Here is a 6,010-nt window from a genome sequence, read left to right as displayed (position 1 = left end):
ACAACATAAAGTATGCTTTGTGGGTTTTAAAATACATCATGCAAAACTATTTGCAACTTTTTAATTTGACAGTATTTTTTTTAACTTTATCCATGTTGGTATATGATAAGTATAATTTTTTCATTTTAACTGCTGCATAGTATCCTGTATTATGATCAAATCATTTATATTTTTAATCACTCATTGAGGAAAAAGGTGGATTGTTTATGCACCATTACTATAGCAAACATTGTTGCAAGAAACATCAGTGTAAATGAATCCCTATGTACATACTTAAGATTTTCTCCTTGAAATGCTATTACTGTGCCATAGGGTACTTGCATTCTACTTTTTAAATATTATCAAATTATTCTCAAAAATAGTTGTATCAACAATACTTTTACCAGTGATGTATGAGTTTTTATTTCCCCACATCTCTACAAATATTGTTATCAGAAGAATCATTTAGTACCCCAGAAACAGATGGACATAGTCAAATTAAGATAATTAAAGAAAGATTTAATAAAATTTTTAATAGTAAATGGTGTAGGAAATTTATAGAGAAACCACATCGGATAGTGTGACGTCCTAGAGCTGCGATCATTCCTGGATCCTAAGTAATAATAAGAGGGAACACATACTAGAACAAGAAAGATAAAAAGTCTTATATGAAAACTGCCTTGAGAGGAGCTATAAATTTTCGTCAAAGGACATAATTCAGCCAAAGGCCAACCCTGCAAAGAGTGAGCCAGGAATATGAATGTTTGGATGACATTCTCTTCCTCCTCTCCTATCTCTTCTCAAGACTCCATACTAGTCCAAACTGACAAGAGCTGAAGGGAAACGGAGCCCGCTGATGTGGTCCATACAAGTCACTCTCCTGAAAAAGGATGGACAGTGTGTCTCAAGGGACAAACAGAAGATATCCAGAAAATCCACTCCTCTTACATCTCCACATAATATGTTCTTGTCCTTCATGCAGAAGAAAAATGTGTCTACAAATGCATAAAACACAGAAAATCTCATCATCTAGATTAATAATTGACAATTGTGGTATGATATTAGTGTGGTGATACTCTGACCTATAACCAAAAAATTTAGCTGCTATCACTGTTGTTCATATAAGGCACTGGAGATGATTTGTATACAAATGATTACTCAGATACAATACCTCCCAGCAAAGATATTATTCCTCCATTCTCCAAATATGTGAAAAATTAAATTCCAGAATCTTATTTTGGGAGTGTTTCTGGATTCACTTCTAGTAACAATTACTATCTCAGCAGAAAGCTGATGGCACACTCAAATTAGAACAATACAGGTAAATCTATACAAAGATTAAGCATGGTAGAGTATAAAGGATAGCACAGTATCCCAGGACTGTTACCATCCCTATATACCAAAGAGATAAGGGAAGAGAGCAGTAACAGGAATTCTGAGAGAAAATACATAGAAAATGTTGTTTAGAGAGGATTTTTAGTCTTTTTTTCCCCCAAGGGATGAGATAATACAGAGGCAATCACACACGAAGGGAACCAGAAGAACAATTTCCTTGACATCATTTTCTTCCCATTCTTGACATTCCGTTCCATCCAATGAGAAGATGGAGGACGAGGGGACCCATTGATGCAGTCTATACATATCAGCTTCCTGAAGCAGGGAAGGAAGTACATTCACATGGGACAAACTGATTATATCTGGCTTATCAGATTTTTCAAGATTTGCCAGTCAGAGAGGTTTTATATGCTATTGTTGGTTTAATTAATCACCTTTTTGTTCAGTTACTCATACAAAAGATGTTCACATGTTTTGTGGGTGATAAACATGTTTGCTTCAGGTTTGCTGATCTGGTTTCTTTTTGTTTATTTTCCTTGCTCAATTTTTCATTGTTTTCTTTTTTTTAATTAACACTCAAGTTTCATGACTCAGATTATGCAGACCTTTATAAGTCTTCCTGACTTATGTCCAGAAGTAACTTTCTACCACCTCTGTATTCTAACATTCCAATACAAAGCAATAACTTACAACCTATAGATAGCACTTGATTGAACTTATTGAATTAAACATTTATCTTCCCAAATAGAGCCTTATGCAGTACCTAGAACCTAATATATATTCAATAATTTTTAAAATAAATGAATAATCCACAAATTATTTCAAGGTATTTAACCTTCTGGTTCCCTAGATCTCAGAACTGAGGTTGGAGCTGGAAATAAATATTTTGGAGTCCAGCTGTTTTAAGGCCTTTTTAAAAAAAATTTTATTGTTAGTTTCAGGTGTACAGAACAATGCAATAGTTACCCTTTTCACCCTCACAAAGTAACAAGCCCCCTCTCCCCATCTATTGCCCTCCCCCCAATATCATGCTTATCTATTACAATTCCCTTGACTCCATTCCTACTCTCTACTCCATGTCTTGTGACTATATGTATATATAATTATAGTTGACATACAATACTATTCAACATCAGCTTCAGATATACAGTGTGGTGGTCAGTCCTCTACACCGACTATGAAGTGGTCTCCCCCACAAGACATGAGTCCATCTGGCCCCCTAAGAAATATTTACAACATGATTGATTATATTCCTCAGACTGTCTTTTTCTATCCCTGAGGCCATATTGTAGTTACCAATTTGTATTGTCTCATCCCTTCCCCTTCTCCTTCATCCCCACCCCATCCCAACTAGCAACCCTCAGTTTTTCCTCTGTGTTGCTGTTTTAAGATCTTAATTGAAGTTGTGAATATAGGACCAAAGATAGACAAAGTTAAAAATTGGGAAATACCTATACACCAATGGCAACAAGAGGACAAAAAAAGGAAGAAAAGAATGGAAATAGAAAAAATTAAGGCAGGAGAGTGTACTGCTATGAAAGTCAGATGACAAAGGAATAGAAAAAGAAGGGGGGGGAGGTATAGAGGAGAAAGAAGGGAGAAAAAAGGAAGAAGCAAGAAAGAAGTTTGCCAATGTGAAGTACTCAATTTAATATCCACTTATACCGAAAATAGCATCCACTTACATAAACCTAATTATCAGTCATCCCATTCAAAAAGAAGCCTTTTAAGGAAGCATACGAGGTCAGACAATTAAGTTTGTGAACTTGTTGCAATGATGATGCTAACCTTTTGTGATATTAGAGTGGTTGTTCATTATGAATTTGTTCCAAGTGGACAAACAGTTAACCAAGTTTACTATTTGGAAGTGCTGAAAAGGCTGCGTGAACAAGTTGGATGACCTGAACTTTTCACCAACAATTCATGGCTCTTGAATCACAACAATGCACCAGCTCACACAGCATTGTCTGTGAGGGAGTTTTTAACTAGTAAACAAATAACTGTATTGGAACACCCTCCCTACTCACCTGATCTATCCTCCAATGACTTCTTTCTTTATCTGAAGTTAAAAGAAATATTGAAAGGAAGACATTTTGATGACATTCAGGACATCAAGGGTAATATGACGACAGCTCTGATGGCCATTCCAGAAAAAGTGTTTCAAAACTGCTTTGAAGGGTGTGCTAAACACTGGTGTCAGTGCATAGCTTCCCAAGGGGAGTATTTTGAAGGTGATCATAGTAATATTCAGCAATAAGGTATGTAGCACTTTTTCTAGGATGAGATTGTATCACCTCCTGCATGACAAGGGCTGGGGGGCTTGAGGAGGGGCAGTGAAGGGTTAAGAAATCACAAGAGTCAAAAGTAGAGTTTCTGCAGTCCAGGGGTCTGGTCTATGCAGACCCAGAGAGCAAGCCCTGATAATGGTGGGCGTAAAGCTTTTATTTACAATGGTCACAAAGAGGTCAATTTGAATATATATACCCAGTTAATTGATTCAATTAGACTGGCAGCTGCTTCACAGAAACTCATTTTGATTAAGCACCAGTTGTGCTCTCACACATCCATGATCCCCAGGATGGCACCAGCATTCCGAGACCACCTGATAAGGAAGTTTTACTGAGATCATTCCCTTGGGTCTTAGCATTTCAAGACACTTCCTTATGATTTCAAATGATCAGTGCACAGGAGCACTTGAATCAGCAGCTGCAAGGTGACAAGATTGGGAACTGAATTGCCAGACATCATACATAGAAAGAAACACAGGCAGCCAAAAAGAAGAAACGAGGAAACATGTCACAAATAAAAGAACAGGATAAACTCCAGGAAGAAACAAAAAACTAAAATAAAGACAGACAATAAACCAGATACAGAGTTAAATACACTGGTTATAAGGGTGTTGAAGAAAGTTAGTGAGAATGTAAATATAGACAGTAAGCATAAAAAAGGACATAGAAACCATACAAATATGGTAGAAATAAAGAATAAATAACTAAAATGAAGAATGCACTAGAAGGAATCAACAACAGCTTGGATGAAGCATAGGACTGAATCAGCAATTTGGAAGGCAAGGCAGCTGAAAATATAATTTGAACAGCAAAAAAAAAAAAGGGAATCCAAAAAAAGTGAGGATATGTTAACGAACCTTCGGGACAACATCATGGGTAACAGTATTGACATCATAGGGGCACCACAAAAAGAAAACAGTAAACAAAGGATTCAGAAACTATTTGAAGAAACAATGACAGAAAACTTCCTTACCACAGCAAAGGAAACAGAAATACAAGCCAAGGAAGTGCAGAGAGTCCCAAACAAAATGTACCCATAAAAGCCCACACCAAGACGCATCATAACTAAAATGCCAAAGGTTAAAGACAAAGACAGAATATTCAAAGCAGCCAAGAGAAATGTGGTTATGTACTACAATGGAGCTCCTATTAAACCCTCAGCTGATTTTTCAGCAGAAACATTGCAAGCCAGAAAACATAGACGAAAAATATTTAAAGTGATGAACAGAAGTACCTAAAACCAAGACTACTCTACACAGCAAGGCTATCATTTAAAATTGAAGGGGAAATAAAGAACTTCCCATAAAGAAAAAGAAAAAGCATTTCATGACCACCAAACCAGTATTACAAGAAATGTTAAAGAAACTTCTTTAGGAAGAAGGGGGGGAAGAGTGACATTAGAAACATGGCAGGATGAGGGGTGCTCCTTGAAATCTCCCAGGGAAGTTACAACAAATTCAATAGATATAATTCAACAAAGGACACCCTATACAACACACAACTATGTCTGAGAGATCCACTCATTGAAACACTTGAAGGTGGGCAAATTTGAGCAAACAAGGGAACAGGAAAGGAGGAAGAGACAAGGGCCACAGATGCAACCTGGAGCTCACTGAGGACCCAGAAGTGGGAAGGATTCAGGCTACAGGTACACTTTCTGTGGACCACAACCCTGCCTGAGGGATCAGCATATTATATGGCTGAACCCAGTGATTGGGACAGACACCTCGAGACAAAGACCAAATACAGAAAGGTGAGAACTATGGTTTAAGCCATCATTGTCAGGCAGAAAACAAAAAACAAAAAACAGACTAGCCACCTCTCCCCACCGTTCCCGAGCTTTTCTTTGCCCCGCCCCACTTTCCAAGTATAAGAAGTGAGTTCCAGAAGAAAATAGCATTGTCAGAGTAGAGAGCACAATATCTATAGCAGAGAGAACTGGAGAGATGGTCCCAGAGTGGGAGACACACAGTGCAGCTAATTTCACTGACAGAGAAGGAGCTGTATGGGTGAGATAGCTGTGAGCTGGAAGTTGCCTTTGCTTGAAGCCACAAACACATTTGTCACCTCTCCCAGTCCACACTGCCCCCAACTTTCTGGGCTGATCCCTGCAGGGAGAAACAGGTCTGCTGAGACACACAAGTTTTGAATCAGGCTTCAAGGGAAGCATTGGGGTTTCAGAGGCTGAGAACCCCATCACCCACCACATCCTCCCACAGGGGCAGAGATCTGAGAGCCAGGCAACATAATAAAAGAGGAGAAACCCCTCTCCCAGGAAAAATTCCATCACTTCAGAAAGCCAGGACAGTGCAAGAGAAAATAAAGTGGTGTAGGGGGGTACCAACCAAGATGACTCAGTAGGTAAATGCTGTGCTTACCTTCTCCCACAACCACATCAAAATTACAAC

The sequence above is a fragment of the Hipposideros armiger genome, unplaced genomic scaffold (assembly GCF_001890085.2).
Source record: "Hipposideros armiger isolate ML-2016 unplaced genomic scaffold, ASM189008v1 scaffold_1468, whole genome shotgun sequence".
Classification (NCBI taxonomy): Eukaryota; Metazoa; Chordata; class Mammalia; order Chiroptera; family Hipposideridae; genus Hipposideros; species Hipposideros armiger.
Note: the sequence above shows the minus strand (reverse complement) of the source record.